The 25701-nt window shown below is 41.6% G+C and overlaps 2 long non-coding RNA genes across 4 annotated transcripts; one reads left to right on the top strand and one right to left on the bottom strand.

The window, feature by feature from the left end:
* Positions 1-1212: 1212 nt before the first annotated feature.
* LOC101793880 (uncharacterized) lies at positions 1213-23214 on the top strand. 2 transcript variants are annotated; one of them, XR_003497903.3, is made up of 4 exons: positions 1213-1315; positions 1399-1451; positions 2321-2419; positions 23058-23214. It is a non-coding gene; the product is annotated as an uncharacterized lncRNA (long non-coding RNA). The 2 variants fall into 2 exon arrangements; XR_216814.6 differs by lacking the exon at positions 23058-23214 and having other exon boundaries at positions 2321-2612.
* LOC110351657 (uncharacterized) lies at positions 2484-23954 on the bottom strand. 2 transcript variants are annotated; one of them, XR_005266811.2, is made up of 3 exons: positions 23773-23954; positions 23091-23269; positions 2484-4303 (listed from the first exon to the last, which is right to left on the bottom strand). It is a non-coding gene; the product is annotated as an uncharacterized lncRNA (long non-coding RNA). The 2 variants fall into 2 exon arrangements; XR_002399344.4 differs by having other exon boundaries at positions 23091-23194; positions 23773-23943.
* Between the last annotated feature and the right edge of the window lie 1747 nt (positions 23955-25701).

The raw sequence follows: 25701 nt of genomic DNA, 5'->3' as shown, positions 1-25701 counted from the left end.
AGGAGCTTGCTTTTCAAACCAATGCTCCAGTATACTGTTAGGAAGGTCACATATCTCGTGTCATCATTTGATGGGAACCTTGTCAGGAGGTCTCCTCCTCTCCTGCTACAGCTGTCCTTGTGAAATAGCAAACATTTTCTGGTCATTATGTACTCTGTGAATTATTTCTTTAAAAGCTTATTTACAGAAAACTCAGGGATCCACTTTCTTAACACTACAGCCCTAGAGGTTGAGCCAAATCATGTCTGTTAAAAAAACCACCTCAGTATACAAATCTGAGTGGTTTTTAACAATTTCAAAATGATAAATTAATTTTAAATTAAAAAAAATAAATATCAAGCCCACAAGAAAAATTAAAGATTGCAATTTTTTTTTCCCTAACATTTTTCCTAACAGGACAGCTTTCTAGCTCCCAAGAATTTCTTTTTTACCCGTCTTCAAATGAGACTAATATAAGCTGGGGTTTTCCTTTGTAAGTTATTCATGCTGCTGATAGACAGCAGAGGCTGTCTGTTCATGAATGATTTCAGGTAACACAAACCAGCTCTGGTGTTGAAAGAAGCTGTCTACCTTCCCCACCTTCCAGCTACTTGCTTTCATCCCACCACTTCCCTTCCGTTGTGTTTCCAGAGATGTTTTTTGTGGTCACCCGGAGATCCGGCTATGCTGTAACAAGGGGAAAACCAAAGAAAGTTGGTAGACCATTCATGAAAAAACATCCCAGTGCTGGGAGGGCCAGCAACAGGGCTGAGCACAGTGGTTCTGCTGTGCCAGTCAGGCACCAGCCCCAAGGCTGGTGTTCACCCCATTGATGTAGGTGTGGTACAGGAAAGGGCATCAAAATTGACCTGGGGGGGACGCTCAAAGAGGGACCCCTTCAGCTGGGAGTTGGACTCCAAATTTACTTCTGGTGCCCAGCTGCCTGCAGCACAGGACGGGAATGCTTACATAGGTAGCATATTGTGAGAACTGCCCAAAAAAGGTACAGTGAATATTTTTTGCTTGTGGTGTGATTTGAGACATGACGTAGCACAGCAAGCTTCCAGGACAAAGAATGTGATCCGAGTAGGTATCTGATATAATTAAGGATGTATGACTTAAGTACCAGCTCATGGCAGCAGTCTGAAGTGTTTCCATTGGACTGAGATACAACATTGTGGTTTTGCTTCCCATCTAGGGAATTGCAATATGTGCTAAAAATACTGTTGAGCACATGGAAATACAGAGTGTTATCACATGTGGAGGGGGAGAGGGAATGTCAGTCCCAGTAGAAGCACCCACTGAAGAGGGACAACTTAGCACTGAACACTTTAAGGTGAGCCTTTTTTTTGTTGCCAGCAAGGTAAGCTGGGACTAGGTTGCCATTTTTTATACCTCCCTCTCCTTTGTCCCTCACAGGATGATACATCATCTGTTTGGAAGCGAGCCATAAGTAAATAAAACACATAAAGGTAAGCATGTGCACCACATTAAGTCTCAGTTTTCTGCCATACATTTTATTTCTGTAACTACTGAGGATGTTGCTTTCCTCCCTGTGTTTTGTCACAGGAGAAGTCTTTTATTATTTAGCTGTATATAAAGTCACTCATTGCTGGAGAAAACATGGAAGGAGATGCTTGATATACCAGGACTGCAGTGACTACTGCTCTCCTCCAGCCCGTGATGTGCCCTGGCTCTGCTATCCCAACTCTGGGTGGCACACAATGACTGTGATTTACGAGAGCAGCCAGAAGAGAAGGGTTGTTCTGACAACCTTTTTAGAAAAGGTATCCATGACCCTTTTTGAAATGCTGATTACAGAGAGCAGCAGCCGCTGAATTATTTAAATTGCTACATTCAGGTTCCACAGTCATATAATCAGAAGAGAGGGAGCAGAGAAATTTATACGCAGAGTTACTTGTGAAGGACAATAAGGTAATAAACAAAATGTTCTGGATAAATAACAAATTAACCAATGTGATTAGATTTCAGCCTTAGAGAGCTATAGAACCAATTCCTGCCCATTTTACTCATATGAATAGTTTCATTAAGAGCAATCTGCTTCTTAGTAAATTGCCAGTTACAATAAAAACAATTAAACTTATTGCTTTACTTCGTTATTGTTCTTCATTTTAATAATTCTAGTCATAACCCTTAAAACTTTTGCTTTTACACTCCCGTGTTGCAAAATACACTTCAAGCTACTCTGCTAAACCCCTTGGTATCCCAGTTCCGTAGGACCGTGAATTTAGCACCCACAGAAGAGGTAGAGCACAAGTAAATACATCCAGGACAGGTGCATGAGGGGGATGATGCAACCGTCTATTCCCTCTGCCCACAGGAGTAACACAGCCCTGCAGAGCCATGAGGGTGGATCCAGAAGGTGGGACTCCAGTGAATTCCATGCCAAAATGTTGACAGCATCTGATGCACGCGAGAGGTATGCTGAGCACCCAGAACTGCCTGTCCCGCTGAACATAATACTGTGCAGACACCAGCGGAGATAGATTTGAACACAGTAATCATTTATTTGGCATAAAAACAAGACTTATAAATGTATCTGAAGGGTGCATTCCCAAAATCAACAGTCCAAACCCACACGACAATAAAGGTTTTGTAACCTTAATAATGAATTTTGAGAAATTAGCCTCCCTTTTCTTATACCATGAATAGCAATATTAGTAAAGTACTGTTTTTTTGTTTTTGTTTTTTTTTTTTAATATTACCTTTTTTTTTTTTTGTCACATTTTTATGTTTACAATGACTTTTTATGCTACACAGAGCAAGAGGTGGCTATGTATGTATTGGTTAAGAGCAATGAGTTTTCTTCAAAAGAGGTGTTTTCCTTTCCTTTCCTCTCCTATTTAAATCTACTCAGGTGAGTAGCTAGCTTAAAAATCATGATCTTTAATATGTGTGTGTACAACACTTACAAAAACCTGAGAAGATGAGTTGGCAGAATTTCCTGTGATCTTGTGGGTAACACATCATCCCTAAACAACAGCACATTTAGGAAGTAGCTGCAAGTATTTCCTTCTGCCTCTGAGAGGTGACACTCCAGAAGCCTCTTTTGTGCCCCTTCTTCTCAGCAGCATTGCTGAGAAGGTAACTGGCTCTGTGAGCAGAGCAACAGATCTGGAAGGAAAGATTTCACTTTACTGCTCCTACAGATGAAAAGGCAAAAACCAGGTAAAATGACATTAATTTGGATTTTTATACATGCTTCCAAGTGTTGCACTTGAGAAGCCAGCAGAGTTGTGTGCAGGCAATATTCATCCATGTTTCTGGAGTGCCTAGAAACCTCAGTTAGAAAGCTGTTGTGCTGAATGTTGTACAAAACTGGAATAAAAGGGCAGTCCCAAAGAAAGCTGGCAATCTGTGTATGATACAAAAGACTATAAATAAATGCTAACAGATGGAGATAAGGAAATAATTTTGTTATAGGCTGCTCAGTGATCCAAATAAATAGTTTGCAGGGAAGAGAAGAGAAAAGCTTCCTGTTTTCTAGCAAATAGACTGTTTCCAAAATAGGACTTTGCTCAGTATCTTTTTACAATCTGGTTGGAAATTCCCCAGTAGCCTTAAGTCTGTTAAGTCTCTAATGAGTTTGAAGTATTTCATCTTATACTTCTTGCATGCTTGATGAACTCTTGGATGGCCATAAACTGGGATTTCTGGATGAAGGAGGGTCAAGCAGCCTGTGCTAAGGCTGAATGTGGTCCTGTTGGAGTTCCTTGCAATACACTGGTGGTGCTCTGCATCCAGAAACCTTTCACCTCGGGCTCTGGCATAGATTTTTCATGAGAATCAGTCAGAGGCCAGTCTGCTGTCAGTGTCCATGGGTCATGGCAAATGCATCCCAAACAGAAAAGGTCTCTTGGGTCTTTGTATCACACTAGGGATGACACAGTCCTCATCCATACTGGTGCTCCTAGGTGTTACCACAATACAAGTAAGAATAATTGATGGAAACAGATTGCTGAACAACTGGAAGCACAGGTCAAGGACACAAGACATCCTTGCCCCAGCAATTTTCCATTTGCTCACGATGCAAATGTCTCCAGTGACTATCTGACTGTTCCCGTTGCTTGTTCCAGTCTTGTGGGCAAAGCATTAACGGTGATGAACTCGGGGCTCATGTGAGCTGAGCTCACATGGGAAGACAGATTCCAGACCCCTGGTTCATGTCTGTAACTCCGCTGATGGCACGTCCCTAAATTGTAGCACTGTGCCCTTTAGTTTCTGCTGCATTAATGTAGACGCATTTAATCCGAGCAGTTCTGCTTAAAATTGGTTGGCATAGTGGGGTTTCTGCTGAAAGATGCTTGAAAAGGGAGAGAAAAAGTTAGTGATATGAAGTGAAGCCAAACTATAAATGGTGTGAACCTTGTTTTCCTTTTCAAAGTAAAATTAAATGTATGCAATCATCTGATTTAAAATGCCAAGATGCTTTTGAAATGTATATAAAATGTTTCATTTTAGTAAGAAGACATGCTGAAAATCTTTTCTGCTACCAAGTAGACATGTGGATGACATTGGCTGGCAGCCTGTTACAACACAGTACAAAGGGATTTTTTTTTCAAACACTGCCACAGAATGATTTATTTTATTTTTTTTTAATTGAGGTCTTCTTACTATAAAGTCAGTTGACCGAGAAGAATTTCTCATGTTTTGGGTGGTAATAAATCTTTCAGAACAGTGTTAACCAACACCTCGGGCAGTCTTGCTGGTTCGTATTACTTTATACCCCACAATACAGATTTCTGGAATGGGAAAAGGAGCTTAGGTATAAATTTCAAACATTTCCTTCCGAGTTCTGGTCAGCATCATATGACTATGTAAGAGAAATACCAAGGAATTCATTGTTAAGATAAACATGGTAAGCTCCATCTCAGGCTTTAATTTAAAAAAAGAAAACAAACCCAAAACAACCCTCCTTCTCCTCTCCCCCTCCTTATTCCCAACTCAGTGTTCAACAGACTTTGTGAGAAGTCTTGGAACAATTTCCCTTTTCAACACTTCTAATTTAAATGACTTAGTAGAAATGAATATTTCATGGCATATCAGGACTCTGTTCTTCAAAGCTTCATCTCTTTAGTGCTAATTATTTCAACAAGACCTATACTAAAGGCAAATCCTGTCACTTCTCTAGATTGTCTGCATTTACAGTATAAAACTGGCTTCATACAACAGTTAAAGTTCCTGTTTCTGGTGTTTCCTCATTTTCACTTTTTAGAATCCCCCATTTAAAGAAGTGACACAGTTTAAAATGAAACAGGGTTTGGAAACCCTGCAGTTAACCAGCTACCCAGCTATGGCCTCGTTAGCTAAAAGTCAAAAAAAAAAAAAAAAAAAAAAAAAAAAAGCAGGACTATTAAAATTTAATCCCTACCTTCCTCACTCTTCAAGCTTAAACTGTGTATTGCCTGAGCTTAGACACCTCTATGTGTGGAGCTGAGAAACAGTTTCAGCTACACGTCACTTCACTGTCATGGTAAAAACACAACAAAACAAACAAAAACCTTCCACCGGTATTAAATTTGCAATTTGCTGAACCCAGAGGTAATAAAAGAACCTTCAAAACCCAACACTTATTCAGAGACTGTCATTTGATCAAATGAAAAGGTGTGCAGTACAAAGCTGGAAATATTTTCCATGTACCTTGACCAAGGTCAGGACAACTCTGTGCACAACCAAATTTTCATTTACTGTTAGTGAATTTGTTTCAGACACACTTTTGGAGGCTCTTGTCACAGTTCCTTCATGTGCTATGCACACTAAGGGAAACACAAGTAAGGTAATGTCCAGGTTCTTCATCTTACCCTTTGAAGAACCCTCTTCTTCCTCTACTCATATTCAACCTTCAGCAGACCATTTCTCATCAGCTACAACTAGAAAAGAGTATTCCTGTGTCCTGGCTTCTGCCTGACCTTCACAGACTAGCTGAGCGTCCAGGTGGACCCTCAGATTGAGAACCTGAATAACAAAAGCCAGTGGGAATGGCCTACAGGAACACAACAAGGGCTCATGGCGGCAGCCTGCCTACCCCTTGCTGGTATAGCCCTCCAGGTGAGGACATTAAGTGGTTCAGGCAGCTCTGTGTTGACAGAGCAGCCAAAATTAAGAGCACTGCAGTCAAAGAGCAACAAACAGTATGATCAACAGTGGTAATAAGTTCTCCAGGCTGCTTGTTGGGTCACTGGAACAGCCTGAATCTGGAGAAACACCTCAAAGGAGAACAGAGCTGGAGTTTCAGATTTCCACTGCTTGTCCTTCAACTTCTGAGTGGATGCCCAAGATCAGTTCTGACTTTTTGAAATCACTATTCTCAGGAACCAAACTTCACTGCTTCAGATAATCCAGACAGCTTTTCCCTCAATAGCCACATATGGCCATTACTCACACACACAACATTTTCTGACTGAGAATTGGATAGCTCTGCATGCTCTTAGCTCTTACCGGTTCCCACAGCCAGTCTCCCAGGTGCCTAGCATCTTTGTTCATAGTACTCAGACATACGGAATAATTCAAGTTTTATGAAGTGCTGCATTCTATAAGGATGGAGTTATCATCGCAAAACAACATGCTGGTTATTATCAGACCCTATAGATTTTGACAAGTTTATTAGTTTTAGATGTGGAGCTTAACTAACTCCCATTCCTTGACTATTACAACAGTGATTTTGGCCTCTTAAATACTTAATTAACATGATGAAACAACAAAGTAGCTGAAATGAAAGGAAATGTTGTGGGATTAGCTCTGTATTTAAATGGACCTCTTATTGTATTATTTAGCAAACACAAGGATAAATGCCTGTCAGGTGGTTCTTTTGAGAGAACAGAACAAGTAGGACAATTTGGGGGGACATGGTATGATCAAGATTAAGTCTTTTAAAGGAAAATCCCTCGTGACATTGTAGCTGAAAAAAAACAAGGCATAATATTTTCCATCTGTCCATAAAAGCTATTGCAACGACTTCTGCAACAAAGCTGAGATGGTATCTGAAGATAGCCATTTGGAGCTCTTTGCAGTGTGGCCTTAATGTTTGTATGTATGAACCATCCTGATGTGCACAGATTATATTCAAATGCAAAAAATTGTTTCTCTATTTTAGATGATAAAACACTTAAAGGAGTTTCACAGAATTCAACAGCAGTGTTTACGAATGAGAGGCAGATCACAGTATCAGTGTTCACAGCTATTTAGCTTTTACTGCAGCTCTTCTCATGTTTTTTTCCTCAGTTTTATCCCACTTCTGTTGGGCTTCTGACCATATAAACTGTATGAACAATTGTACTTCTGTCAGGCTGGTGACCCTGTTGGAACTGCCAGAATCTCACCAGGCTGATAAATCTGTTTGATAGCTGCTGCCAGACATAACGAGGACATCCACCGATGTCAGTAAAGCTATTTGTGAAGTGAGGCACCACTCAAAGGGAGTAAGGATATCTTGCAGTTGTTCTACCTGCTAGGAGCTTGGAGTTAAGGGAGCAACAGCAGACAGAAATATTAAAGTACCTTTGTGTGGTTAACTACTTATTTTGGGATTGCAAAACACAGGAAAGAGGTAGAGAATATAAATATATAAATTAGGTAAAGACTAGATGAATGAAAATGGTTCTTCACATGAAAGCTGAAGCACAACAATGAAAAAAATATATTCCAGCAGAAAATCCATCACTACTTACCTCCTTCTGGTAATACAATCATAACTTTGGCTAAGCCCATCATAAGACTTAAATGGACTGGAAAAGAGAACATTCTGTTTTGCAACTGTTAAAAACAATTGAATATGGTGTTAACTTCTCCATTGGTTTTGGCAGCATGTCCTTTCTCCTTTAAACTGCTATGTACACACTTTCTATGCTTTTGTAATAGGGACTTTAAAAATACATTAATTTGGCTTGGTTTGTGTGGGAATGACGCAATCTGGACAATGTGGAGAGCAGTGTTTGAAAGACATTATTTGCAAGGTTGTACTGAGTGACAGCGGCACTTGGATCTGTCAAAAGTCTGAAACGTTCACTTGCTCTGGAAAAGAGGGGGACAAAGGGAAAGGAGGTGATGCTGGTCACTGGGCTGCTGCTCCAGCTGCAGCTCCCGAGTCCTGCTGGCACGTGGCCAGATTTGTGGGGCAGGCACAGAGCACACCAGCTTTGTCTGTCAGCAGAAACACCAGAACAGATCCGATACGGAGCAACAATGACTCTCATTTCATCTGCGCTGCTTAGTAAACAAGCTTGCTTAACTAATTTTTCTTTAATCATATTCTGAACTAAAATAATTCTTGCTTCAGTGAAATTGGAATAAGAGGAATCTTCTAAAAGCATGAACAACTGATAAGACATGAATAAAAGAACTTCCATGTGCATGTGGTTATTATAAATGTGACTTTTCTTTTGAATAGAGTACTGTAAACAAATACATAATTCAGTTTATTAACTGAAATTGGCTGAATTGCCATTTGAAAATAAGATACACATGTTGACAATTACCGTACTTCACTATGGGTTAGGTCTTTTGAAAGCACAGTTCGTATGTTTGTCCTGTAGAAATCATAGCCTTTTTGGCTTGCCTCAGTATAATATTTTCAGAAGCTTTTTTTTATTATTATTATTTTGTATATATATACACACACATACACAAGACTGACTACTGAGCCATACCGAGACCTGGGAGAGCAGATTTAGGATCTATCAGTTGCATGGTTTGGGGTAGCAGTTGGAAAGGTAGATTTCTTTCTTTTTATTTTTACAAGAGCTTTGAGATAAGGGCTTCTCCACTCAGAGCTAAGAAAGACAGGTCTCGATAACAGCAGCAGCTGGCATTCAGGGCACTCGTGAGATGACCGGGCCAAGCTCTTGCTCCCTTGCTTCACCCAGGGCCTGTTGCCTTGCTGGTGTGTAGGCCTTGAGCCCAAGGCCACTGGCCATTTTAGAGCAAGCTTGTCTCAGTGACAGCTTTCTCCTTCTGGCATACAACAAAAACATGAATTCAGTGCTTCATGTGGGTTGCTGTGTGCTGGGATGTACTGGTTAGAGTGGAGGGAGCAAGTGAGGTCCTAAGGAAAGGAGCAGTGATACAGGCCTGAACCAGAGCACCGTATTCAACCCAAACAAATGGCTGTTGTTGCAGAGTTTGGACAGATGGCTGGCAAAAACAGCCAGAGGCAATTCAAAGATAATATTCATGTGATGTCCCACTTCCCCATGTTAAGGAAATGCATGTTAATCCACGACTGGCATCAATCCAGCGCTAGGCTAGGACATTAGAAGGGCACAGACAGCAAGCAGGGACATGTCTGCCTGGAGATGATTATTCACTCTCACAATGCAAGGTCTTTCTGTAGCAGAAGTACGGAAAAAAAAAAAAAAAAAAAAAAAAGAGGAATTTAATTATGTTTTTTTCTTCCCCTTTTTTACCCTGTAAAATTAAATTGTTGAACTGACTGTTGCAGAGTGGTAGGTCATAAGCCTAAACAGACTAATAAGAAATTAAAATATATACATAAGCCTGAGACTACTGAGCCTGATAGCCTGATTGCAATCTTGGATACAGAAACTTCTCAAACTACCAAAAGATGTATCAGGAGAAGACCATGTAGGACTTCTGGCCTTTGCCCATAAGAACTTACATGCTGTTTGCCCTTCCTGCATCACCTCAGCAAGAATGCAACTGTAGGTTTTTCAGCAAGCCAAATCATGCTTCAGATACCAGATTTGGTAAGTAATGTTCAAGCTGATAACTGAACATGAAGAGCTATCCACCTCCCCACCACAGAACAAAAACCTTTCTGTCTGCCTTCACTCCCACCACTGGCCCAGAGTGTCTCAGTAGCACAAGTGTCTTCCATTTGATGAACAGGGGAACCTTTATGGGAGCACCATATTTCTGGAAAATGCTTGAAATCTCTCCTTCGCTCGCAGCAGGACGTCAGGCAGCAGCTGGGCTGTGGCTGAGCTTTGGTCCTGCTTCCCAAGGCCTGGTGGCAACACGGGCTGCACTGGTGGAGCCTCTATGTATACCCTGCTTTGTGCTGAGCAGCTCTTTTGCCATGGGCAGAAACCCAGGCCTCAAGCCTCCGCTCCAATTTCCAACACATCCAAGCAATGATGACAAGGCACTCTGCAGGCATTATTGAAGCAATAAACCTTGAGTGTTATCAATCCTATGCTAGAATAACTAACACACAAGCAGGAGAAAGATAGACCTCAACTCTCCCTGTCGTGCAGCCTAAAAAACCAATGAAGTATGAGAACAGATACGAATAACAGCACAAATAAACCTCCATATCTGATTGACTCCAATACCAACGTCTCACAGTTAAATGAGTTAGAAAAACATGAAGATAAAATGTCAAGTTTAAAGCTAAAGAAACTAACTCTGGCCTCAGCAGACATTCTCACGTAGCAGCTCCTTGACTAGAGAGCTTTATTTACTTTAACCAAAATTCACCACATTTACTGTGTGAAGGATCGCCCATGTCTCCTGAAGTAGTTATGTCAGCCCCGTCCCTCCTTCCAGCACAGCACAAGGATGGCCATACAACAGCTCAGCTCAGTGTGCTGCATTTCAGGCTTCATCAGGGGGTAGCAAGACATCAAGCAAAGACAGCAAGCAAAGCCTGAGATAAAATTACATGAGTGGCCATGCCAATCTCCACCTGCCCTGAGCAGGTCAATAACATAGGAAAACTTTTTTTTCCTGTCTTGTGTTACAGCTTTCCTTCAATTGCCAAAAAATGTCAGATTATTTTTGGGTTTGGTGCTAATGTTACTTTTCAATAAATTTAAATAAATTGTCATTTGCAAAAACAATGGGGTTAAAATTGAACCTGTCATAAGTCTTACTAGAAAAATCTGTTCAAATTACATCAGGTGGAAAAGAGTTCTGGAAATTCCCTAAAGGACCTTAAAATAAAAAGGGAGAGAGATACCATCTAGTCAGTCCTCTAGCCCTACCCGCTGCTCACAACTATGCTAAATGACAAAATGATTAGATTAGTAGAGGTTGGAAAGCATGGGGGAAAGAATGAGGGAAGCTCCCAGAAAAGTGAGTTTCCACCTCTCCCTGTACTTCATTTCAACCTACAAAGCCAAAGATTGCTTTCTTGTCTTTAGAAAATGAAAGACAGCCCCACCTTGTTTTGTTTGAGTGTGATTTTTTCATACCAGCTATCTGCTTATCCAAGCAGAAAATTTTAGATAATTGTTTGCTAGTGGCTTCTTTCTTTCTTTCTTTGTCTGTCTCCTCCTCCTCTGTAGGGGCAAATAAAATGGTTGATATATTTATTTCTTGGAAGAATAACAGCTGAGTTGCTGCTATGCCTCTGGGTTTGTGGCAGTTAATAGGTGACACCAATTAGAAATTATTGCCTTGTAAATTGTTTTCATTACCAGCTGAGTTCACATGTTGGAGGGGCACAAAGGTGAGCAGGGGCATGGCATTCGGTGGATTTCTCAGCTTGGCAGCCAATGCTAGCACTATTGCTGCTATTTCTTTCTTCCCCTGAAGGACATGCACAGGAACAGAGCTCCATTAGCCTTCGCAACACAAGTGGTAGCATGCATCTCATAGCATGGCAGCTCCAAAGTGCTGGCATTGTGATTATCTCCGCTTCGGTGTGTCCCCATCTTTGCAGCATGCTGGGCTAAGCCAGGAGCCAGCAAATGGCTTTATCAGCCTGCCGGAGTGGATTAGGAGGACACCACGACTAAGATTTCACAGGAAGCCCCAATGGGCTCATATGAGGTGGCAGTGGCTCTGGCATGCAGGGAGCAGAATTGTGCATCCCATGGCCCCAGCAAAGGCCAGGCTGCATTCATGCAACCAGGGTTTACAAACAGCTGTCAGTCACTGTCCAGACACTGGGGACTTAGATGGGTTTTGGCAGCTGGCCCCCAGTAGGCATTCAGGGAACTGGATAGGACCAGGCTGTAACCAGACTGTTAGGAGATGCTGACCTGGGAACTGCTGTAGGGCCAGAGCCCTTTACCATGGCTAGCCCTGCTCCCAGAACTGCCGTGACACAAGGACAGAACCATGAGATGAACACCACCAAAACTGTTTTAACTGACCATGCTGGAGGCGTTTCCAAATTTGAAAACCTTTGTGTAGGGTAAGGGAAATTTCTAGGTTTCTAGATGGCAAAAGCACTGCCTCAAATAGAAGTTAAAGAGTTTGGATGTTTAGTACAAGAATGAATTGTCAGGATCACAAATCTACCTTATCCTAAATACCTAAAGAGCACTTCTCTTTATTATTCAGGGACCCTTAGATTTTAGTTTTTATATTTTCAAACGGTTGAATCTCATTATGGTAGGAATTGTACTGCTGTCATGTGGTCAACTCTAGCAACCATTACTTTCACTAAAAATAATGGGGAAAAAAAGATACAAACCTGTTTACAGAAACAAATAACCCCCCAAAAGTGTAATTCCTAAGCCACTTTCTTTGATACAGCTTGTGCAGTGCTCTGTGAAAACCTTGAGGAGATCTAATAGATCCTTTGCAAGACTGAAGAAGGCAAGTAGCAGAGGGAAGACACTATCATGGATCTACTATTGACAATTTCTACATAATTCAAGCTTCAGCAACTGTTTGAGATTTATTCAGGTTCTATAGCCATAATCTTCCCTTTTCAGCCCCAACATGGACATTCTCAAACTGAAACAGTTTTCTAACTAACATTGCAGGGGGATTAAGAAAGGAAAAAGTCATTTCTCCCTTACATAGTAAAGTGAAACCCATAGTGAGGAAGTCCTAACAAATACTTCATTTTTATACAGTTTCCAAGAAAAGCAGAGTGGGGAACAAGTATAGTACATGGCTAAGGAAATGTCTTTCAAAAGGATAAAATGTTATATGGCTTTCCAAGATATCTTAAGCAGATATTGTTGTAAAAATGGCCATAAGAAGCTTGTGCTATTGTTCCAAATTTAACTGGAAGCAGAATTTTGTTGCAGTGATGTAACTGTTGCTGTAAATATTTTACATTGGAGAAATAAGCTCTAGTAGTTAATAGAACCATATGTATATAAATACAGTGCACTGCCCGGGTCAACATTACATTTCACCTCTGATTCTCTTTTTCTCACACCCTCTGCACATTTTTTTCTTGCTGAAGGCTATAATCCTTGAGAGAGAAGGTAGTGAGGTTCTGCGCTAGCACGGTAGTCTAAACCTGTTCTTTTTTTCAGATCAAGACTTAAGAATTTAATGATTTACAAGACAACACCTCTGCTTGAGGCTTTCTTTCAGCTTTTATTAATTAAAAGTACAGGTCTTTGGTAAAAAGTGGAGTCTCAGTGAGATGAGAGGCATTGCATCCTCCAGTATATTTAACAGAGAGCAGCATAACAGATGCAGGTTGGGGACCTTATGCGCTGCTCATCTCTTGGTGACATCAATTTGGACCTTTTAACAGTTTCTAATGCTTGCAACACTTCAGCATGTTACAGCAAGCTAAAAAAAGAGGAGATTATGCATTCTCTCAGGAATCTAAGGAAGTTATGGGTGTAACTTCGGCTCTCTTTGGCGCTGGTGAAAGTCTGGAGCAGGAAGTATTGTGGAATGTCCCTGGGGAAACTTACAGGAACAAAAGCTATAAAGTAAGAGAAGCTATAGATAGGAGAACTGATATAAGTCCTTAGGAGAAATGAATCTCCTATTGGACTGAGAGTCTAGGAGAAGACTGTTTTCCTTCTGGAACTGACAGTTTATTGCAGGAAAATAAATGAAATACTATAGCAATGATAGGTTTCCCAAGAGTGGTTCCTGGGACTTCTCATGTAGAGAAGGAGCAAGAGGAATTTTCTTTTTGTGTTCAGCCATTTTGTTAGTTATGGCTGCAATGGAAACCTAGGCAACAGAAAGAATTTCTAAACTAGTCAGGATTCTGTGGTTGACCACTCTTTTGTGATTTATAAAAAATCAGTGGGACTCCAAAACTCTCCCTCCTCACCACCGATCGATCCCAGAGGTGCTCTCACAGCAGTGCCATGATAACCCACACTTCCTGCTAGGAAGATCCATTACTGGCAAACATGGGTCAGAAGATGTTCAAAGGAGTTGTGCAGCCTGGAGTATGACTTCTTTTTCTACAAGTGGAAGTTAACTGGTTAAGCTTACTGTGGAACAATATTTTTTTTTTTTTTTTTTTCCTCTGAGCATTCAGAAAGTCTGGCTTTGTTTGCAAATTTAGACCAGAGAGCAAACAAGTAATTTGACAGCTTCTGCAAAACCATAAATTTATATCAGGATACTTCCTTGCCTAAACATTATGATCCAGACTGCATCAAGTGGTGGAAAGCTTGTGAATAAAGCTCAACAGTGCTGTTGTGCCAAGTGGCAGTGACTGATCTGGTTCTCTGGGCTGCAGTGACCCACGGTCAGGCTCCAGTGCCTCCACCAGGGCAAGGTTTCTGTTCCTTGAGCTCGCAGGAGGTGGTGAGCAACCAGCTGCTCAGCAGGCACCTGGCCTCAGTGTAGCTTCACATAAGTGGAGACCAACACCTTCACTTCCATAAAGCACTGGGCTCTGCTCTCTTGTAAATACATTTTTTTTTTTCTTTTTCCCCTGCTATAGTAGCAGTGGTGACAGGAGCCAAGATATTACATGATTATTATGAATGGAGAGTTTTAGCCCTTGTGGGGTCAGGGCATGATCTCTGAGTAGATCACAGCTCAGTTTTGCAAAGAATCCTGTTTATCATGTTAAATTTCTTTAGGGAGTAGGGAGAATTAGTATCCTTGGAGCTATTTCTGCTGCCTTTTTTTTTTTTTTTTTTTTTTAAAAAAAAAAAAAAAAAACAGATATGTACCAAATGCCAAAGATTTCAGTGTCCAATATTTTAGATGTGTATTCTGCAACAATTCAAGGCTCAGGACTGACTGGTCCAGGTAGCCCTAACAGTAATTGCTTAATAATATTACAACACCTCCTCAGGATGTTCCCACATTAAAAATCCCCTGCTGGCAGAGGGAAGAGATAGAAATTCTCCCTCCTGTGCACAAATCTTTAGGATTTTATGTGGACCTAAGCATGTGAAGAATATAGCTTTCACCCACAGATGGCGATGAACACAATCTATGCCTTCAGAAAGACAGCAAATTACATATTTAGACTCAAAGAAATGCCAACATATACCCTAGGGAGAGAGGCTCTGTGTTATGTTGAGACAGCATAATCAATCTGGCATGAAAGAAGTGAGAGTCAGATTGGTATAACATCTGCCCATTCATCAGGCTCCTGTGCAACACGGAAAAGTGCAGACTCCGACAAGAACACTGCCTCATCCTAAAAAGGCAGAGCTGTCTGCTGGCAACATAGTCTGAATGCCTTCTATATGAACTAATGCAAACCATCGGGAGAGCTGCTTCTGTGTGGCTGAGGAACTGTATCATCTTTCCATCAATAACCAAGTATGATCATCTTTGCAGGATTATTCATGCTGAGTTGCACACAAACGCTTTGCTCATATGCAAGCTGTATGAAAATCTCATGTTACAAGAAAAGCCACTTACTGATGTCCTGGGTTACCCTCTGCATCTCCTTCAATGTGAAAGCACAGTGAAAAAAAACCACCACAGTCGTCATGCCCGAATAGGAAGCATTATTTCTGCACAGGGAATATAAAGTTGTTGCAAACATTTGATTTATTTTTGACTCTGTAGTAAAATGATTCTGCTTTTTAGTCTGACTTGTCAGGACCTTCCTTTGTTTAGATTTAACTTGATATGACTGAATCCTTCAGAAATAATAGATGTGCTTTAGAACAGAAGCCAACAGCACAGGAGAAGGGCAGCTATCCAGACAGCCATACCTCTGCCTACTGCTTAGTGGAGATGGCAGGGTATCTGCTGATGTAGGAGCTGCTGCTCCCTTATTTTGAAGAAATCTCTTTATTTCTTGATATATTTATAACATTCATATCCACTACTTTAACGTGTTTTAGGGAGAGCCAGATCTCCCTGCTGACGTCAAGAGAAGCAGCTGAAAACAGGCCAATAACAATTTTTAGGTTTTAAAGCAGGCTCTGTGGCTGTGCAGAAAGGAGGAGATTTCTTGTTACAAGCACAAATAAGAAGAAAGTCATTTACAAGAAAGAAAGTCAATAAATCATGTCAAAATTACCCATGTTTTGCTGTAGCTTTTATATTTTGTTGCCAAAAAATGATCCTTCCTGCAGCAAGATTTCCATCTGAATTATTTGGAAATTTGCTTAAGGACTGCAAGATGCGATGTTTACTCCAAAACTTCATTTTGGTCTATTTGCATTGTTGGCTTTCCTCATTCAATCAGAAACAGCCAGCCACCATAAAATGAAAATGAACGTTCAGCTACATCTACCACATCTTACTGTTTTGTCTCAATAAACATCTATCCAAAACACAGTGACATTTAGAACTTTGGCTAGGGGTAATGTTAAAGCAACGTCTGAGTTTTTTCTGCTGCCTGCAATAATCAAATATTGCTCTACTGGCCTCCTAATCCCTCCCCATGCCCTCCTCCCAGGTTTCTTCCTGGAACAGGGTATTGTGGCTTGAAAGAAAACAACAAATTATGGTGAGGAAAGAAGAATATGTTGTGGTGCTTGCTTTCAGGTGAATAAACAGTGCAACCGAAAAGATTCTGATTAAACAGTGACATTTATCTCTGAGGAAAAGAAAACTGAACTCATTTAACTCATTTTTATGAGTTTTATTATTATTATTATTTATTTGGTGGTGGTGTTTGTTATGTTTGTTTATCATTGCTGGAGTTCCCTACAGTTTGGCTACAATTAATTTTCGATTCAGAGGAGATGCTTTCCTTTGATCATCAATTATTCAGGAAATGAAGATGGCCCAGACATTCACATGCTGGAAGAAACCCCCACCACAAACCTGCCAATTTTTCCAAGCAGCTCATTCAATTGCGAAGTTTTGTAAAAGCACAAGGTACACGAGAGATGAATCAAACCATGCATAAATATACCTAAATACATAAATATACTACAGCTAATAAAACAGAACAAAAAGTTGAAATTTTTAAAGGTATTTAAGAATGCTTCTGATGAACATATATACAAACAGCCAAGGCAAATAATGGTGGCCAGGTTTGGATTTTCACTTCGACCTGCCATACGACAGATATTTTTCTCTACCAGCAAACCACACATATCAAACTTGTTCACCTCTCTGTCCCACACAGACAAGAACAAATGCTGACACATCAGCATTTCCCACAAGACAGAAGTCATCAGCTACGGCCACCTCTGCACTTTTCTCCTTCACAGAGAGGATTTCATTCCCCTGCACCAAAACCTGTCAGCAGACACCAACAATCATGATGTATCTAAGTGCAGACGCTCAGCACTGTGTATCCGAGTGTCTGCAGCTGAGCAAGCGATTCATTCAGTGAGCTGAACTCAGAGCCTCGTGCTGCTCACCCTGAAAACATGCTCCATCATCACTCCCCAGCTCATGCTCTTGTTCTGCCATCCACAGAAAGCCTGAGGACTCACAAATGCCCACTCTGGGGTGAAATAAATTGGAAGACACTAGAAAACAGAAGTTCGAGAAAAGAAGCCTCCTTAAAACCAGGATTATTTATTTTTATTTTTAAAGTTAATTTAGAGGTGAACATGCCATAGAGGAAAACTTATTTATTCTTCAGTTCTCCAAGCATGTTTAGGGTCCAGACTGTGGTTTGGAAGGATCTCACTCATCTTTAACGTCACTTGTAATGTGGGATTTGTTGGACTGAATGCCCTCATCCTGGCTGAGAAACAGATCTCTTATTTCACTCCTTCCTTTACTCCCTGAAGTTTCTATCATCTGCTCTCTCTGTGGCACTATGATGAGAGAATGCTGAGTCCAGTCCCAAGCAATCATTCTGAGTATGTATTTCAACATTGTTATGGTTAATTAACTTGTCAGATAGCAATCCAGGAGCAGTTGGATATATAGGTCCCTCAGGCACGCTGCATATTTTATCTTTGCCGTATCTCTAACTGCAACCGTAGCTGTGATTAGAATGCTGAGATTCACGTCCTTACACCTCACTCCTGCCTTGCCAATCCCAACTTCCATTTCAGCTTTCTCTCTCTGGCTCCAGCAGCAAAGAAAACAGGCATCACTGACGGGGAAAGCCTGCCAACACAGCAGAGCGAGCCAATGCTGATCCCTCTTCCAGTAACATGTCCTGGCTGAGCTTGTCCAGACTAAGAAGTCATTACAGCCAAACTTACACATCCCCAAAAACAGCCAGTATCAGTAAGTACTGAAATGAACAGCATCGTTGTCAGAAGTTTCTTGAACAGACAGCCTTAAGATTAATGGAGAGACTGGAAGCAGATTTAAGGGTAGCTTTTCCTCATACTGGAGGGCATTTCTCATGCTTAGTTGCACTAATAATGCGTAATGCCTTGAAATTCTCAGCCTTTCAGAGGCCTGTTAGGTCCATGCCATGAGGGAATTTGGACTAACTGAGCTGAAAGAGACAAAAAAGGATACAAGACATTGGAAAGGACCCAGCCAGGACTCAAGCACCTGTTCCTGGACTCTCCTTGCTTGGTTGACTCCCAGAACTGGAGAAAACTCTGACATACCTACTTCCTCTGCCAATGCACCCTGAGCTGCACCACCTTACATGCCCAAAGCGTCTCAGCATCTGGCTCTGCTTTGGCCTTGTCCACACCCAGCAGCAGAGCCTCAGCTCATCCCAGTGGCAGGAGCCACTCAGTCACGGTGCCCTTGGCTCGCAGGTTGCAGTGGTGCAGACAAAAACCCTGGTGGCTGTCTGGGGAAGGACTGAGAGCTCACTGAAAGCCTTCACCATGCTCAGGGCACTCCAAAGCAGGCAGGGAGCCCTGGCTATACTCTCTGCTGCCAGAAATGCTTGCATGTATTATTGATCAAGTGCCAAACACAACTCATCTTAGGGACACGAGCCATGGCTCAGGACTCCCCTCTTCTCAGTGAGTGCCCTAAGCATTAGCCCACAGTCCTGCAGCTTTTTTTGTTTCTTTGTATTCATGCTTTCTCTCCTTTTAATTAATTTTGATTTGGTGGCATGCATTCAAAAGGAGAGGGAAGGGTGTTCTTCCAGGATAAGCTGTAGCCCTGAAAATAGGACATGTGGATTTGAATTATCTTAGGCTGAGCAGGGACCTGAATGCAAATCTGCTGCTTGCTCTGCCAGTGCTGTAATCACCTCTTGTGTTGGGAAAGGTGCACAACAAATGTTCCCAGCGACGCACACGTTGCTCCTTGAAGGAACAGACAGTGGAACCGTCCTCAGGGCAGACCCAGAGCCAGGCTCCTTCAGGAAGGCTTCTCCTGGAGCTTGAAGCCTGTAACAGGACATTTTACTCAGGTAAAATTTCACCCAAGTACTCAGGTACCTGGGCAGCTTCTGGCTGAGTGTATAGACTTTGCATGACCCTTTACTCAGGCTTTCTGACTGTTAATCTGAAGTGTTAGAAAGTAAAAATCATTGATTTTGTCTAAAATTTTATATGGTAGCAGTGATGCTTTCAGGGTTAAGCCAGTACACATAAGCAGTATACTGACCTTAGGGTTTGGGTGAAACAATATATGGCTGATATTTTTGAGGAGTGCCAAAAAGTGCTTTTCTCTCATAACATCTTTTCAAGTAGTGTTAGCCATAGATCCGGGTTATTCAGAGCTAGTCAAACTGCAAACTTCATAAGGTTGTCCCTGGGCATGATCTTTGTGGAAAAAATGCAAACCTATTCACACGCTGGGCTTACATCACCTGCCGAGCTTTGGAGGCTGCTGGGAGGGTGTTGACTGATGACAGCTCTGGGAGCCCCTACTGTTCCAGGCACCCACGGCAGATGCCTAGAGGCTAGAGAGGCTGCAACTCTCTCAGTCGTTTAAGCCTTACTATTCTGTGTGCAAAAGATCATCAAAAAGCAACAAAAAAAAATGCTTTACTGTGTAACATCATGTTGATTCAATACACAAATTCTCACGTTAGCTTTCCCTGTGCTTTGAGAAAAGTGTAAATTAACAACAACAACAAAACTATGAAATTAAACTTCTTATGTCCAAACCCCAAGGCTCTTATGCTTTGCTACACTTCAGTTAATTTACACTATTTCTTTTTTAAAAATTCAATATTAACACCACTGTCCTGCAATAAATGTTAAAACTTGGGTTTTGCTTTCAAGAGTGGTGAGCTCCCAGGAGACAGTTGTGCCCCTGTTGGAACCCACCCAAAGCTGGAGTTAACTACTGCAGGAGATGGTGCAAGCCCAGGGCTGTTTGTCCTCGTTCTTCACTCTGGTGTAACCAACTAGATCCTCTCTGCTAAACACAGCACCAACATATGTTGGTGTTTGCCATTTCGGGACAGATCAGAAGTGATACTTGTCTGACTTCCCTAAGACACCCATGGTGCTGGTTCCACCTAAATGTAGCTCGTGTCTACCAGACAGGGAGCAACTCAAGGCTGGAATAAGTGTGTTTAGAATTAAAATGGCAATGGCAACTTCAATGTCTGAATGCGCTGCCCATGGAAAAACATTAGTGGAAGACTGTAGGAATTTCTAGGCATGCAGGCCATTTAAATAATCGTGTTACATGTAATAGTGCAGATCTTCCTCCCTCTCTAAGTACTGTGCAACCTTTTTATGCAACCCTTTTTTAATTGTCTTCTCTCCTTCTGTGGATACTTAAATGGGGGCTCTGGGGCAGATCAATGGAGATGGTGGAGCAACCTCTGCAGCCCTCTCATTAGTCCTCAGGACTGGGCAGGATTTTCTGCACAGCATGTTCTTCTTCCCTAATCTCACAAGGCGAATTCGAATACATCCAATTAAGACATAGAGGAAGCTTTAGCTAGAAGGAAATAACCTAATTTGTGTTTCACTGGAACATGAGGGTGATACATCCATCTTATTACAGCAAACAGAGCAAGGATAACAACACTCTGCAGTCCAGGACCAGAACACAACCCTTAATGTAAATCAAAGGTTTAAATATCATTTTTACGAGATTCATCTTTTAAAGAGCGCCATAACCCTCACTGGCCGGAGCTAACTCCCTCTCATATGTAGGGAGTTGTATTTTTGACATGTTTTGTTGACATAACACCCCTGTCTGCTCATGAAGGACCACCCTGAATGTCCCATTGCACTTCTCTGTGTTACAGCTTACTTTGTGTGCATTTCACACCTTACAATCCTCCAGTTGTTAGCATTACTTGCAACACAATATGTCAATACCACTCTGATCAACTGGTCTCCTGTAATAAACTTTGGAAGTTACATCTTTGAAAAAGTATAGGAAAACCACTTCAGAGATCAGTTTTCAGGTGGATTGAAAAACACTCTTTGTCACAGAAGAGACTCAGGAGTTTTTCATTTGCGTTAATGCAGTGCATGTTTCTTCCAGCATCGGTGGAGAAGAAAATGTCATTGGTATCAGATGAGGATATATCAGCCAGAGTTTTTTAAAACAACAACAACAACAAAACAAACAAACAAACAAAAATCTCACAGCTTGCAATGGCACAGCAGCTTTGCCTCCACCATGCTCCCATACCGGGATTGCATCTGCACCAGCACCGACTCCAAGCTCTGGTCTGGGGATGTGTTCCCTGCATCAGTGCAGAGCTATTCTGAGCCACTGGCAGTGTCCCCATCCAACGCACCAGTGTTAAAAGCTTACTTAGTAAATATCAGATTTCACGTTGTTTCATTTACCATTTCCCACTCTTGTCCCAAGCCAAGAACAAAAGGCCTGTTGTAACTTCACGTTTCTGATCCCCTCCCTCTGGGTTTCCACATAGCAAAAGCATTGCCACCTCCCCAGCAGTCCCTCCAAACCCACATCAACGCCAAGCCAAGCCAGGCTGTGGCACCTCTTCAGGATCAGGAGGAACACAAGAGTAAACAAGAACCCAAACACTCGCAGACTGGTAGAAGGTGGAAACCATTTCTGCCAGCTCTGGGTTGTACAGAGCCAGCTGCCAGAACAAGAGACAACAGAAAGTGTCCTCTACAAAGGCTCACAGTAAATGCTAAAGAGGTCAGTGGTGAAAAGACTGCTAAAGAGATAGTAACTTTAGCTAATCAGAACGGCTGCTGCCTTGCTGTCTAAAACACGAGGGTTTTTCTGGGATATCTTTTTTTTTGTTTTGTTTTGTTTTGTTTGTTTTTTTTGTTTTGTTTTTTTTTGGGGGGGGGGGGATTAGGAGGGGAGGGCTGGACTGCCCTGTGAGTTATGGTAATATAGTTCATAGAATACAAAGGAGTTTCTTTTCCCTTTCTTTTCTTATTCATTACTTTAAATGTATCGTGTTCTCCTTTATACCTTTTTATTTTTTTTTCTAGAAAAAGTAGATGAAGGTAGGTAATGGATAGAGCTGCAAAACCCAGCATAAATGGACACTCGAGAACCTAGAGATATTTTGCAGGTAGACAATTATTTGAGTGCTATTTTTTCACTAAGAAAAAGTTTAAAAATTAAAAAATACTGACATTGGCCATTTCAAAATAGATTTTTCTGTACAAAAATCAAACAAAAGTCATGCTAGGGTCATTTTAGTTTGGCACCCTTGGGCTAGCATCTCTCCCCCTTTCTTAGCATGATTCTGTTCTTTCCCTTGTGGAGATAAGCTGGGGGATTTGCATGCTATTTTCTCACTGACTCATTTTCCAAATATGGCAATTTAACAAATATTATTCTGCAGGCAGCCATCCCCTTCAGATCCTTCATAAAGGAAATTACTCAATCAATAAAGTTAATTTTCACTCCCCCCCGAAGCAGCCACCCACCCCAGCAGATGTTCACAAACAGACTAAAACAAAGCCAGAAACCCACTCACATCCAAACATCCCTTGCCAATGTCCTCTTGCAGTTAACACTGAAATTAATACTTCATCTACAGTAGAAAGCAATGCAGAGAGCAAGGCCGTGTTCTGCTTCTTTAATTAGCGAACTGAAAGATTAATAAACAGCACTGATGAGCCCTGGTCCACTCTTGCTATGTTTACAGTCAACCAGCTTCTACAAGTGTTGTGGGATGCAGGAACTGCTCTCACTGTCATGTTTCTTTCTGCAAGGGGTTCCACACCAAACAGGGAACAAGCCCTTACCTGGAGATCCTGAGGAGAGCCTGCAGCAGCCTTGCTTCGGCTGGAGTGTGGATGGCACTGAGAAGATTCTCCAAACTTCTGGAGCAGGGTTGGTTTTTGTGAGCCTGCAGCAATTGATGTGCAATAGTGTTTGTCACGTGAGGAAAATGTACAGCACCACTCCTTTCACATCTGTTTCACTTGTGATAATAAAAATAAGATTCACTAATGGGAAAAACATATATTTATTTCTAAACTAGCCTGTTTTACAAGAACACAGTATTAGTGGAGAGACTCCAGATTGAAACTGAGAAAGGTCAGAATTAGGTTCTCCTCCAGTCTTACATTATCTAAAACTGTGTCATGTGTAATCTCCCTGATCCTAATGGCCCCAGTTTGAGTTTCCTTGGGAGTCACACCTTGGTAGAAGGGGCATTGGCAGCCTTAAACAAGACTTAGTGAATGTGTTAGCTGGCTTTAGGTAAAGTTTGAAACAAGACAGAAAAAACAATGGTTTAAATATAATGTTTAAGAAAAAACAAAACAACAACAACAAGAAGAAAAAAAACAGTTGTTCTCAAGCTGTATGTCAAAAAAAGTTACTAACAACAACCAAAAAAACTACAGTTATGGAGTAGGGGGTTCCAAGGGCAAAACAAACACTGTGAAATGAATGAAAAGCAATAGTGCAGAGCATCCCTACTCTCAGGGTGTAGGTGGGGAGGAACTGGGACCATAGGAGGTTGGTCTGTACTGTCCTCTGGGTTCATTCTCCATCCCATGGGCAGAACGGGAATTTCCCAGAGAGCAGGGGCTACATGGGGAGTGTGTCCCTGGGTTTGGTGCTGTGCTGGCAGGGAAGGAGTGGTTGTGGACTAAAATAGCTTTGCATTCAGATCTTAGCAACCACACATACCTGTGTCTGTTGATTTAGCAGCAATTTCCACCCTTGTGGACACAATTAGCACCAGGAGAGCCTACTTCAAAGAAATTAACCACTGTAATTTGAAGCAGAGCTGTTGCTATTAAAAGGACAAAGACATTTCAATGACAAGCTCTTCTGGAAGAAGAGTTGAGAAGTCAGCACCTGATTTGTTAGGGGATCCAACCTGAGAGGACAGAGATTGGTAACACAACACAGCTGGCTCCTCGGGTAGGGCTTCTGGCAGAAGCCAGAAGAGCAGAGAGAGTAGTCTCTGTTGCTGGTAAATTAACTGCAAAAGCTCATGGCTTCTGCTGCTCAAAAAGAATTGATAACAAAAGATGGCGAGCAAAATCCTTCAGCAGTTTAACCAAATATCTGTGATGTATCATATCTAATAAGCTTAAAACACGGAGGTCCAGCACATTCCTGTCAACAGCTCCTGAATACCGCCTCCCTTTTTGTTCTGATTTTTGCAGGCTGTCAGGGTATCAGAGCAACTTACTTAAGGTTTTCTATAGAACTGCCCAGCATAAATGCCATCAGAAGAGCCCAGATCCAGCTACATCACCTGTTGAAAATAACAGATCCTGGAGATAAAGGATGTTTTTCAGAAATCTTTACCACAGACAAGAGCTGGAGGTGCTGGGTGTTGTTTGTTATGCTGCCTGGCTATGGAACTATACTGTTTAACTAATACCAAGCTCCTAAAGGTCACGGCTGATGACAGAGTGCACACAGATGGGTTTTCCAACCTTAAGATAACTCTCGGCAGCTGTCTCCTGCATTTAAGGTTAGTTTTTTGCCTTACCAGTGTAAAGGCGTTATTTACAGTTTTAAATCCTCACTGTCATATCTGAACCCAAGGAACAGCTGCCCTGTACCGATCATTAACTGCAGTAAATTGTCCTAGTGGCATAGGGCTCAAGTGTTGCTTTTGCACAGAAAAAAGGCCAGATATTAATGAACGTGGAGGACATCTATACAGCCATTAAGTTAATGTTTTAAAAATAAACACGAACAAGGAAAAAAAAACAACTTATTTCCTTAGCTTCTACTTTGATGTACAATTCAGTGAACTATTTTTTTTAACCTTCTGTAGTTCTTTCTGTGTAATAAGGCTTTTTCCAGTCACGGAACCCTCTTCCTTTGCTGCTGTTATATTTGCAGCCTCCCCATGCTACTGAAGGTCTCTCACTGTTGAGCGAGGATCTTTGCTTTCTCACCTTCCAGTATATTGTTTTTTCTTGCCATTGACTTCAGAAAAAAAATGCCTGGGGCTTTCAGGAAATTGCCAGAAAGTAATTTTTCTTTCAGTGCAAAGCACAAGCACTCCATATGCATTTCACACTTGACAAAAGCACTGGGTGTGGGTGGTGGCTAAAGATGCCTTCATTCATGTGATTCTGGAGATCCACAGAGGAACTTCTCCCATTCCTTGGGAGACTCCTCTTTCCTCTGTGCCCTACTCTGGAGTTGGGCCTTGCAAGCATCTCCACTGCTGTGTTGATAGTGATCAGCTGTGTGAGGATGCTGTGTCCCCATTTTTACTCGGAATGGCTTCAGCACCTGGGCATTGCTCTTGTACCCGGAGAAGTCAGGGGGAAGCCTCCTGCCATCTCTATGTGACTTTTGTAGGAGCACAACTGGAGCATTTATTGTGCTGCTTGGAATGGATCTATGATGCTTTGAACATTCTCAATGCAACCT

Source organism: Anas platyrhynchos, chromosome 6 (assembly GCF_047663525.1).
Source record: "Anas platyrhynchos isolate ZD024472 breed Pekin duck chromosome 6, IASCAAS_PekinDuck_T2T, whole genome shotgun sequence".
Lineage (NCBI taxonomy): Eukaryota > Metazoa > Chordata > Aves > Anseriformes > Anatidae > Anas > Anas platyrhynchos.
Note: the sequence above shows the minus strand (reverse complement) of the source record. Positions and strands in the feature narration are given on the sequence as shown.